General features: G+C 38.4%; 1 protein-coding gene across 2 annotated transcripts in view; it reads left to right on the top strand.

Annotated features, from left to right (window-relative positions):
- The first annotated feature begins 1,302 nt into the window (after positions 1-1,302).
- thsd7ba (thrombospondin, type I, domain containing 7Ba) overlaps positions 1,303-13,046 on the top strand; it is a 185,870-nt gene continuing 174,126 nt past the window's right edge. The window contains exon 1 of one of the 2 annotated variants that reach the window (XM_084954741.1): positions 1,303-1,572. The gene's annotated coding sequence lies outside the window, so the exon portion shown is untranslated. The remainder of the gene's footprint in view (positions 1,573-13,046) is intronic. The other variant, XM_084954740.1, reaches the window with a different exon arrangement.

Below are 13,046 nucleotides of genomic sequence, written 5' to 3'. Positions count from 1 at the left end.
GCGCACTTCTATGTTAATGATGAGACTGAAGAAACAACCACCATTCCAAGTTTCAGTGTGGATCACTGGCCAGATTAAAATCTTTCAAAGTTTTGTTTTTTGTAGACTTTTTTTAATTGCAGTGCATTTAATGTTGCACCGTGGATGTTAGGAAGTAAAAATGGCAATAAAAGCACAATCCCAGCATATATTGAGTGTGCAAAATATTGTAATAAACAGTACACTGCTGTTTTCATGTGTTATTTTATTTATCCAGCTGTTAAATAATTGCATATCTGGAAAGTTTTTCTTATGAAAATGCATTAAGTCATATTTTTTTATGCCAGCAAACCTTCCAAAAATTGCTTTGTGAATGTATGATGGTACTCACAGTTAGTCATTTTATTCAGTAACACCACTTGAAAACTCTAATAATGTTATGTATTCATATTAAGAATTTCATATTTTTTTATAACTCCCACACATTTGAGAAAGTGGGATTGCTGTAACAAATTTAAAAAGTTAGAATAAATCAATAAACTTGAAGTAATGTATATAACTCTGTGGTTTTCTGCTCAAGACCTGACCACCTTAATCATGTTTAAAAAAAAAACCCTGCCACAATCTGGATAAATCGATTAAAACAATGAAAAAGCAAAACAAATTTGCATACCAGCATTTGAAACTTCCAAAAGTTAGTAACGCTTATTAAAAGTGAAAGCAGTGAATGAGTTATTTTTTTCTTACAAGCTAAAAGAGCTAAAGAGCCATTCTCTCCATAATGGCCAAAAAAACCAACATAGGTAAAAAGGGTAAGTCTTTACAATATATAGATCACAAAGCGCCACTTATAGTGTCTAAGTTTTTGAAAGCTATTGGAAAAGGCAAAGAGTATCCTGCAAAAAAAAAAGACAGTTGAAAGAGGAAGCAATTTTGAATTGAAAGACAAAAACACTTTCTGCAACAATTGTGATAAATGACAATGCGTGTGTAGCGGGGGACCTCAGAGAATAAAGAAACAGGAAAGTGCCTAGGAGGAGGAAAAATAGGGCAAATGAAGTGGCAAAGACAATCTTTGCAGACTGCACGGAAAAAAAGAATATTGGTCTGTGTCTTTGTGCATGTGTAGGTGTGTATGCGTGTCTATGTGTGTGTTAGAGTGGGTGGGTGTGCATACATCTGCGTATGCATATGCAGTGGGAAAGAAGGAGGGGGTGTGTTCACTTGGAGACAGCAGGGATGGCTTATTAGGAAATCATTCCTTTTAGCCAATGGTTTTTAAGAGAGAGGCAGATGTCATTTGGCTGAGAAGTACCACCTCCTAGAGCCAGCACATCCCCTTCAGTGTAACGCCGCGCTGTGTGAGAGCACCACTATCCCTGCTGTCTCCTCTCTGGCTATTTCTCCCGTTTGGTCCACAGACACTTTCTCGCCTTCTCCCTGATTCCTCCTGCTCCCTCTCTTTCTCTGCGCTCTGCTTGCCCCTCCTCTCTCCTTGCCTTTCCCCCCTTCTCTCTCTCCTTCTTTCTCTGTGATTCTGAACCATAGACACAGATAGGATCTGTTACAGCATCAGCATCAGCAAGAGCTCAGGTAAGACCCTTTTTTCTTTTTGGTTTGTTTTTTCTTCGCTTTGCAATGAGGGTTCATAAAATTTAAAGCATAAAGCCTGATTGCTTGCTTCCCGTAGTGGACAAATTGATTTTTCCACATTTCTAGTTTCTCCTTGCTCTGTTTGCTGTGATGAATTTGAAGTGGAGGTCTGATTATTTTAAGAGAGACAGTCTGAGCAAAGTTGAGGAACTCAAATGTCATTTTGTAAGTGCTTTTATTGCAAATAAGTTGTGACAATAACAACTTCAGGAATTTTACTTCAGGCAGAGGAGTGTACCTGATAGGTAGGACTGAATATACCCTTAGATAAAAAGGAAAACACAGATATTATGCATTAAACAAAGATGAGCAATGAGGCTGAAAGAATGAGAAATAAAGCCTGCAGCATGGGACAAAACAGAGAAGCAAATGGGCTTTCGCTGGTCGAAGCTGGTGGTACAAAGTGAGTTAAGAGTTAGGGAAGCTCAAGTGTTCACAGATCGGCAGGTGCCCAGCGGACGCAGTTTATCAGGACCTGTCATCCTTCCTGAACAAAGATATTTTTCTCTTTGGTATATTTATAGAGTGATCACATGTGACTTTGTGTACAACAAAGAAAAACACGATAGTAAAGCTATTAGTGTTCTATGCAAGAACAGTTTTTCTCATCTTCAGAGTCTGTGAGAACATCTGAGGCTATACAGTATGACTGACTAGATTTTTTTTTTAATGTATTCTTTTAATCTTGGCTTAAGATGGTTACATTGCAAATCTATGCCTACTGAAATGAGCAAGTGAGAGAATCAGTAGGTTTTTCTACAACTGCGTGTTACAAGAGAAGGTTAGGTCATAGTGTTAACTATATAGTAATTGCTGGTCATGGATATAGCATTTGTGAAAACAGTTCCCTTTCAAAGTGTAATCTTTATAAATGCAAATGACTATATAAATTTGCATAAATTACAGAAGCAGACCTTGCTTTTTGCCTCCCTCATTTCGGAGATGTTAAAATGAGTTTAAGACTGCCCCATGAGCAACGCTTAGCCTTTGAAGTTTAAATAAACAATAGGACCATGCAATTGTACTTGTGCAATGCAACAGTGAAGCACATTAGTGTCACTTAAATCATGTCTCATGGTGAGTTTGTCTGCTTTGGAGCACCTTTGCAAGAGAGCCTTTGCTGTAATGATGAATGTTGAAAGGTGGTCTTTGCTGATAAGTAATCTTTCAAGTTCATCTTTAGCTAATATTTTCTCGAGGACCGGTGCCCTATTGGTCGTTTCTGGGGTGTAAGAATATTCATCATACTGATGAATTTAAATGAAATCTGAAAATAGCTCTGAGCAAAGTTGCGTCGGGTCTCATAAGTAATACAGCGGTGTGCTTATATTTCATTCATGACATAGTTTGCAGTGCTCTCTTGGACTGTGGAGAGAAATGAGAGAAATAGCTTTGTGATGTGAAAAGACACTGGTTGTTGAGGTGAGAGAACAACCAGATACACTGCAGTGGAAACACTAACAGCTGGAGCTGAAACTGCATTTTAATTTATGGACACACAAAGAAAACTTGCTCATTTTAACCAGACTTGCCATATTCCACAACAGTTCTGAGGCATTTATGCTGTTTGCTTGGCAATGCAACCCACACTGCACACAGCAACGAGGAAAGGCATGGTATGGGCTTTTTTGACATCTGTTAATGATACAAAATCAGTGACAGAACTACAAACCAAGAGATGTAAACGTCTTTTGTGCAGTATGTGCTGTATGTTGGCCATATAGGTTACCAGATGTGTTAATGTTTTCTAGAGCAAAAAGAAGCTGCCTCAGCTTGCCTGACACAGCCTCTTTCATTAACCCAGCATTCAGCTGGAGACCCAGAAAAATATCCGCGTTTTGAGGAAATGAGAGACAGAGAAATGGGGAAGCTGGTGCCTTTTCAGTCCGCTGAGGGTTCTGTGCTGACAGCTACACTCCGTCTTTTTTTCTGGTTGGTTGTGAGCTGCCCCAGGTGTGACAGGCAGCCGGAGTAATGGGGGACATTTGACAGATGCATATTTCCAGCCTTGAAAGCTTCATATAAAGAAGATAGACGGCATGGATTCAGGCTGAGCGTGGGACAAACTGTTGGGCTGTGAATCACCTCAATGAGTGCGCCGCCTCTCTGCTCGATTGATCCGTCACGTGACTCTCACAAGCCTTCCAAGTTACTAATTGTATCCCCACCTGATTATTGATTGAAATATGAGGGTGGTATATTGGACTCAAGGAGGCAGGCAGCGTGTTGCGCCCACTTAGACTGGTGGAGGTGGCTGAATTACAGACGGAGGGACTCCACAGATTTCACTGGTTTGATTTCAAAAAAGAAATATTTGGAATGAAAAGTCTGACTTCTGTGTAGGTTGAGTGCGCATGTGTCTGCATGTGCATGGGGTTGAGGTATCACTTGTGTGCTGAATCCATTTTTGCAGCATCGCAGGATGCTACTAATAATGGTGGCTTTATGCGATAATTAATCTTTTACAAGGCTATAAGGGCACATAACTAGGAGTCAAGGTAGGAGGATTAGATTACAGTTTGTAAAGTAGATGGAAGTGTTTCTTGGCAATCAGACTTCATCTGGCAGTCAGTCAGCCCAGGGAAACGCTAACTGAGCAATGAATTCTCCAATTTAAGGTATATTTGTCTCCAGTGTGCCCCTATGTCATTTAAAGTCCCTGTATAATTTAAATTTACAGATTGGCCCATTTTTACTTGTTAAAGAACACATGTTAGGTGCTTTGCGCTAATATGCTCACAGGGATACTGACATGTTTGGCTATTAAAGCAGATGTCATGTTTGCCATGTTCACCATCTGGGTTTAACATTATAGCATACTAGCGTTTGTGCTACTCAAGCACAATAAAGCTTCTTCTTATTACTATTCTGAATGTCTGTACAGGGCAATCCATACAATAGTTGCTGTCTGACTGATCACCAGATTGAGATGAGCTGAAGGTACATTTCCACTCATGCGTGGGTCTAGAAGATAGATGCAGCCAACATAAAGTCACCCATTGGTTTTAGACTGCACATTTTCACTCAGCACCTTGTTAAGTTTTCAAAGGCAGATGTTGCTATATTGGGATAAGATTTAGTGATAAGCTATCAGCTTGATTTTAAAGCTGCATGGGTGGACATGAAGGTACAGACATCTAATAAGCACAAAGTAAGAGGTTAAAATACTAGAACTTCACTTAGCAAACCTTTGTGGATGGTCTGTACCACAGCAGGCAGTGATTTTGTCAGATAGGTCCATTAAAAAGCTCCAAAGGCCACCAAAGCGGCAAACATGGTGGAAAGGTCTACCAGTGTCTCCCATTAGTGGACGTTGAGTGCATCAGATACCTGTAGCTACAGCAAACTGATTGGCAGGTTTCCCAAAACAAAGGAGCCATGCCCATAGCCCACAAAAGTACAGTGCAGTTATATTACAGTTATTATGAAGGAAGCTATCCAGAGAGATGCCCAGTTTTGTGGACCATGTAAGTCATATATGAAGCATGTAAAGTTTCTTAACCTTGTAAAGATGTCATTTTAACAAAGGAGTCTATGGCAATGAACTGTATTTAGGAGCCAGACTGAACTAGATTTCAATGGATACTGCACTTATCCATTTTATCAATGTATTTTACATTGGCTTCCTTTTTCAGTCTTGGGAGTTGACCTACAAAATCATGCACAGACCAGCCACAACATTATAACTACTGACCAGTGAAACAAACGGCACCGATTATCTCATTATAATGCAATGTTCTCCATGTGTGCTGGTATTCATGTGGCTGACCACCCACTTAAGGATTGTTCCAGATCAATCACACTCCCACAGCATTGACATTGACCCAGCCTTCAAACTCCCTCGATCCCAATCTGATCAATTATCTGCAAGATGTAAGCCAGATCCACAGAGGCCCCATACTGCAACCAGGAACCGAAGGATATGCAGCCAAAAGCCTGGTGCCACACACACCACAGGATATCGCAGACCCACTGTATCCATGCTCTGATGGGTCAGAGCTGGCATAAGAAAGATGTGAAAAAGATAGCAGGTGGTTTTACCATGGTCGATGATTGACGATTACACACAAACTAGAAAGATCACGTGTAATAAAATACAGCTACAAATATAATTTAAGAAATGTTCTCTAAAGTTTTTGTGTCACAGCCCCACATTCTGATCAGACAGACTGTTTTAAGTAACTCTATAGAGAAAAACAGCAGTCAGTGATTGCAACTTAACTGAGTGCAACTTCTCCACTGTGTAGGTGTATGCTGTATTTGAAAATGCCTATGGTGTTTCAAATAATATAGCTAATCAAAGTGATATTTATGAACAAATTTGCATTAAAATATTTCTTTTGACTAAATCACAGTGATCACAGTTTCTCCGTCTGTATAGCAAGCACATGTGGCCACTTCCATTTTTATTAAATAATAAACACAAGTTCTGTTTTGAAGTCATGAACTGTGAGCAAGTGTTGTGGGCTGCAGGTAAAATGTTACACAACTGTTTTCTTTATGTGAAAGCGTTGGCATTATAAAACGATAAAGGACAGATGGCTTAGTGCATACTTCTTTATCGCTAAGGGCTCTTCATATTACAGTTTATTCTGCCGTAATATGATGCAATGAGAGTGCTGAGCAAGTACAAAGTTATTTGTCAATTACACCTCCCTGTTAATAGGATTAGATGCATCTGAAAAGCTCTCAAAAGGGTTGTTTGCAGTGAATATGCTGTTCACAACTGTGACAGAGAGGCACGGCACATGCTGAGGCTATGAGCAATAAATTGTGACAATGTTTTGGAGGAAAGTTGATTATTGGTTGTAAAGAGTCCATCAGTCTGTATATGTGGGGTTTTTTGTACTATTTTAATTTAAATACTCAGACAAAAATGATGACGTAATTTCACAGTTGGTAAATTAGGAATACTTTCCCAGGATGGATACACTGTTGTGTGCTCAAATTATATATATGCATAATCACTTTAATCAGTCAGTTGATAGTCAAGGCATGCATTTAACTGGATAACCTCTCTGTTATTTTTCATTTTGGTTTATTAAAATTAGTGAACAACAAGACAAACATGTGCACATATGTTCCCAACATAATACTGGATGGTTGTATTGACCATCTCAACAGATTGTTAGAGATTCTATAAAATAGTAGAAATTCCCTCAAAGAAATCTTTTTCTTAGAGAAGGCTGTCATCGGTGAAACCAAATTGGCCTTTTGAAAGTATGTCCATTAGTTTGTTTGTTTGAAGTGAAGAAAGTCCTGTTTTTTTCCTGATTGAAATGCAACTGTGATACATATTTTTAAAAAAAATAGCAGACATGTTTTTGATTTTATTTTCCCCTCTTAATGCATTCACAAACCAAAGCAAAAAAGGCATCCCCTTGAATTTTTTAAAAGCTATTTACTATATATGACAGATCTGCATTAAGAAAATATAACGTATCTCCTTTGATGGTTTAATTTGAATACTTTGTGGAGAGGACTGCCAGGATGTGTTTTGACAATGTCTTCATCTCGAGAAATATCAAATCACGGAAGTTCAAAAGCAGTTTGTAACCAACAGGAACACTTTAGGGGTTTGGTATGCCTGCAAAATGTTTCTGGGCTGTAATATATTTCCCCCTTCACTCACTTTACTGCTTTACACCCTTTTCACATGAAAAGCGACACCCGCTACTATTCAATTCATTTTTAATGAGAAGCATGCGGGCAGTGAGGGACTTGTGTGCACGCACCGTGGAAGCATGGGATTTATCACAATTGTCAGAGATCACATTTTATGTTGAGGTCACGAGAAGGAGGAAAATTTAATTTTGGCCGGGTTGGACTGCCCGGAGCTGTAATGTACATATTTAAATTTACAGGGATATAAACTAAAAGGCACATGTCAGTAAAGGGAGGCTCAGCGAGCTGTTTGTTCTGAGACGAGAAGAATGTACTCTTGTGACCGTGTCCTCTGGTAATGTTTTGTGTAAAGGCAGAGTACTATCAAAGCAGCTCTTATTGTGTCAACAGCTAGCAATATTGTAAATGTGTGTGTCAGTGAAAAATGGTGCAGCAATAAAGTAGAAATGTGATATCCTGATTGTACAAACTAAATATTGCAAACGGTTAGCTTGAGTGTTGATGCTAGCCAAAGTTAGCTATCTTTATCAAATTAGCTGGTGGCAGAATTGAGCATGATGTCTTTTATATATTGTTATGGACTGCTCTAGTAAAGTGAGTGGGGAATACATTGTTGTTGATTGAAAACATCCCTTCATGATGGTTTGATTACTCTGCTGTTCCCATGGTTACTTCATTGCGCACATGTACTGTATCGATACCCCAGATGGTGTGTTTGTTTCTCACATGCGGCAGGGTGTGGACCTCAGATTGGAGACTGCTTCCATCTGAAAGCACCTTTCTCATGACACATGCAGTTATATCATTAAGCTAGCTGCCATTTATTTTAATTTGAGCATGTGTGGGCCATTCATGGAAAAGTAATTCATATTCCACCCTGCTTTGCAGCTTCCCTGTGATGTTTCCAGGATATGTTTTCAATTCCAATTCTGAGTATGGCCTTTAAAGAGTTACATAACTTTAAAAAACTCTTTCCTCCTAGGTATGTACTTACACCCTGCTGTCTTCAGGTGGTTTTAAAGGAATGCTTGTTTGCTGTGTGAGTTTAAATTCTTCTTTTTCTACATTATCACATGGGATTGTATATAAATATCATGCTATTTTAGGCGCATCTGGTGCTTCTTTAAACCTTTTCCTGCCATTTTATGTTGGCATCCGAAATATTTTGGGTTAGGTCATGTTTGGGTTGAGAATTTAATGCCATAACATGGCACATTAAAAGCAAAAACATTGTGATAACACAAGAAATATCTTGCTGTTACAGTTAGGTGCCATTTTAAGGTACAAGTTTGGGGAAAAAACATATTGCATGTCTCTCCTTTATGTTAGAGAGCTGCAATTTTCAGCTTTTTCAAAGCAATTGCTATTTTAGCTCATGATTAGGGTTCAGCATTTTTTTAAATGTCTATGGAGAGAATGGAAACCTATACTTAACAACTGAACCAAGTCGTGGTTCCATATTTCAGCTCCACAAAAAGAATATTCTCACATCTAGTGCAAACATGCTGTATGCACAGAGTATAAATTACAGTTACAGCTACTACATTCATCTGGGGTAACCTGCATTACGGCATAAACTGTTCGGGAAGAGTAATAGAGAAAGAAATGTGTTCATTTACTGCAGTTTATATAGGCAACTATTTGTCTGATTGCTATATTCGTGAGCTCTTGTGATATTAAAATTTAATTTTTTTACACTTCTGGCACAGTGGTTAGTACTGTCTCCTCAGAGGAAGACGATTTGAATTTGCTGCCGAGGACTTTCTGTGTGGAGTTTGTGTGTTCTTCCTGTGCCACCAAAGACATTTATGATGGGTCAATTGGCAGTGAGTGTGAGTGATTGCCTGCTTCTCTGTGTGATGAACTAGTGACGCCTTTTGCGAAATGTCAGTTCAGATGGGACATCGGCATTGGCTTCACAACCCTGCGACCTTAGTTAGATAATCACCTAAGAAAATCCACAGATGGATTTTCATAAATAAGGAGCTTAACAAACTGCTTTGATAGTTATCCCTGAAAAATGGAGATATGAGTTTGGTTTCATTTTAGGGTGAATTCTAGATTACTTAAAAACCTTGCAAGCATTTGGCTATATATATATGCAGGTTATCCTCAAAGATTACTTTTAAAATATGCACTCAGATACCTCAGTTTCAAAACTGTGGCTGCTAGAATCTTGTTTTTTTTTAGAGCCAGACGTGAGCGCATTCTAGCAAAGGTAGAATGCCAAGTTACAACTAATGCTAGAGAGCCTAAAAGGTGCATCCATAGCCTGTATGTTAGACAGAAAACCAGTTTGAACCAGGTTGTAAACATGCTTATTCCTGCTGCAAAGTTAGCCATTTTTACATGGAATTCTGTGGGGACAGACCTGCTTTTAGAGCCAGCGTGATATGGCCACTCGTGACAACTAAAGTTTTTGGCACTTCCACATTGTCTTCATTTCTAACCCCTGAGAGGTTGGTGCTGTGTTTACTTGCTGAGTAACTGGAGCTTCCAGTGAGTCATTTATCTTGCTACATTAGCTGACATACCGTAGATATGTATACAGACTTGCATCATGGTGGAACTTTTATGAGGTACAATACTGTAAAAGGTGACTTTAAAAATGTAATTTCCCCCCCAAATGGTTTATTTTGTTGCTGCTCCTTTAATTTTCTATAAAAATTATGTGGTTGAATTAGGATCCCATTCACAAATAAACTACCAAAGTGTGGCTCTTGGAAACAATTGTTACCTCTTTTGACCTCAACTTAAAAAATGTACCCTTTTTCACCTAAGCTTAAAAACACCTGACTCCATTAAAATAAAGAAATCCTTCTTAGAGGAAACCACTTAGAAAATGTTACCCTTGACATGGTTAGTGGTGATGATTTCATGCTCCTATTCCTCTTCACATCAAACTGATAGAGTGTAGGATGGAAGCTATTATTTGGACAGAAGAATCATAATTCTCTGCAGGGCTGTTGCTACTTCACATTGCTACCCAAAACACAAACACTTTTTTTTTTTCCCAGAGTCTATTGAATTTGCTGACCCCCAACACCCCAACAGTTTTCAATTACATTAGCCCCCACCCTGCAATCCACTTGGAATACAAATGCAGAAGCTTGAACAAGCCTTCTCTTAAAAGTCTTTGTCAAGTAGCCGGCTTATTTGTCTATAGTTCTTTCCATCTGGCCACACAGGACATTCGTTGGCTGTTTTGTAGTTGTCAGGCAGCTGAAGGAGTCTGTCACAAAACCCAGTCAGCTCACTGGCCTTTAGCTTAGATCTCCTGCTTTTCTCACCCCAATTAACTTTGGATCACTGGCTATATTCACTAAATCTTCCTTGCGCGTAATAGAATTAGTGCAGCAATACAATTCGTTCTTAATGGTCAAATGTGTCTTTTTCTTGGCCTTCTGTACAGACATTCTGTCTCAATTGGCGTTTTTTTCTTTGGTTATTCTGCTGCTGTCTTTGAGGTGTCAGCGGTAATTACATTTAATGAGAAAGGAATGGAGTTGTTCACCTGAACAGAACGCACGACCTCTGATGAAAGAATGCCGTTTCTGCTTATGAAAATGTGCAGTCAGTTAGTCAGTTGCGATGCTACTCTGATATTCGGGGTCCGAATCGGTTTTGAACAGTCTTTTGTGAGATGTGGATTCAGAAAGAGGCGATGTCACAACTAATGACTGGCAACTAAAGGGAGCGTGTACTTTAAGACTTAGTAATGTAGACTGAAGAGGTGAGAGTGAGCTGCTTAAGATCAACGTTCTTTTGATTTGCTGAGGCTCTTTTAAATGCTGCTGTTGCATCTTGTCTGATTTAGCATGATAAGAAGCTGTCTTCAAGCTGAAATTACTAATGAGATGGGAATATGTTTTAAAAAGTGTATTAAGAAAAATCCGGTGTTGCTCACTTGGTGTTACCACAGCCAAATATGATTTCCCTTGCAATGCATTTACTCTCTATCTCATCCAGTGACTTAGTATTTGCAGTGATCTGTGGTGTGAGTGGAAACATCATCTGACGTGAAACTGAAAGATAAAGAAATCCTAAGGCAGATATATTTCATCATATTTCTGAATTTTTACATTTTAATTATTTAATGCTTATTATAAATGCTAATTATACTGATGTTACATAGACTACTGTGTACTTTATATCTCACTTAAAAAAAAAGTCAGAATTTCTTGTAATTTTTAAAGTGGTCTTGAGCAATATTTCTTTGGACCTGATAATTTTCACAGAAATGTTTTTCTACTTTGTTAAGCCACTTATCACTCTTTTAACACATCAATCTGCACCTGAGGGATGAATGAGTGTTGTGTCTACACATAATAGACAATCTAGCGAACCACCAATTTTAGATTTAGATTTAGGAGCTCAGCTTGGTGTGCAGTGTGTCTTTAAAAAAAAAATGAGGAAACTAGAGGAGAGGAGGAGAAAAAAATCTATCAAAGACCTGACACAGAAGCATCTGGCCTTTCAGTCAATCCATCCACTTCATTGAATTGTCAAGAAGTCATGCTGAAGGGTAACAGTGAGGCCAAGATATGCCAAATCATAAATAGAAGAAAAGAAAATAAGCAGCAACAGGTCTCATGGACTGATGAATCCAAATGTGAAAATATTTGTTCAAATGAATTTTTAGTTCAAATCACTGTTAGTATGTATGGAAGAGGTTATAAAAGAGGTACAACAGTTATTGTCTACAGCCATCCATTGGTATGGTCTGTTTTTGATTAGTTTTTTTGTTTTTAGTCGGGAGTTATTTTGTCTTACTGCTTCCTGTTTTATTTTGATAGTAGTTTGTCTAGTGTGCCTTGTATTTAGTTTTACTTTCCTGCCTTGTTCTAATTAGTTTCAGCTGTGTCTTGTCATCCTCCCGTGTCCACTTTCCTTGACAACCTCACGTGGGAGTATTTCAGCCAACCTTTCCCTTTCCTAGTTTTCAGAGAGTCTGTTAATCCTCCTTGTGTGTTACTGGTTTGTGTTTTGAATTTGTTTTTTTTATCACTTTTCCCCAGTTCTTATTCTAAACTATGTATAAGGTCCTCAATATGTGTATTTACATGAGCAAGAGTAAATAGTTCATTTGCTGTAGTTTAGAGGGAAACTGTGCATCTATGTATTTGTCATTATTGATAAATAAAGTAGGACAAGCTCTAAATTAACAGTAGAAAGGGAGCGTTTCCTCAGCATACAATAGAGTGGCTCATGGATGTGCGTGCTTTTTCTTAACACTATCATTGTAGCTTTGGCTACACAGGTAGTATGTATTTAGTACTGGAGCTGCAAATTGCCATTCCAAAAAAAAATATTTTGCTTAATGTATAGCTGTACGTTAGTGCTTTATGCAAGCACAGATGTATATGGTTATATTGGTCAAATCCGCATAGTCCATATAATCCTATTTCTTCATTTACTTAATTGCCATCCACATTGCTAGTACGGCGTCATTATGCATAAACAGACAAAAACACCCACACACAGATGTACATTCCATTAAACAACCCTCATTTTTGTCTGTCTTTGAATATTACATTTTATATAACATGAGTATAATGACAACGACATTTGTGCATTTTTCTTGGTCGCTTGAGTTTCTGGTCTTTCCATCTGGTTGTCTACTGATGTAGTGTTGTCCTTATCTTCCTGGACTCCTTCTCTGTGTAGATACACTCTGTCTTCATTCTTTCTACATGTAATTAACGGTAGATAAGCTAACATTTTAAAAACATCTACTGATTCACTTATTGCTGTTTGGGTCTTGTGTAGACATGTGGATGAGATGCTGC

Source organism: Perissodus microlepis, chromosome 16 (assembly GCF_051167445.1).
Source record: "Perissodus microlepis isolate ML-2025 ecotype Zambia chromosome 16, ASM5116744v1, whole genome shotgun sequence".
Taxonomy (NCBI): domain Eukaryota; kingdom Metazoa; phylum Chordata; class Actinopteri; order Cichliformes; family Cichlidae; genus Perissodus; species Perissodus microlepis.
The sequence above is the reverse complement of the archived record's forward strand: the minus strand, read 5'-3'. Positions and strand labels throughout refer to the sequence as shown.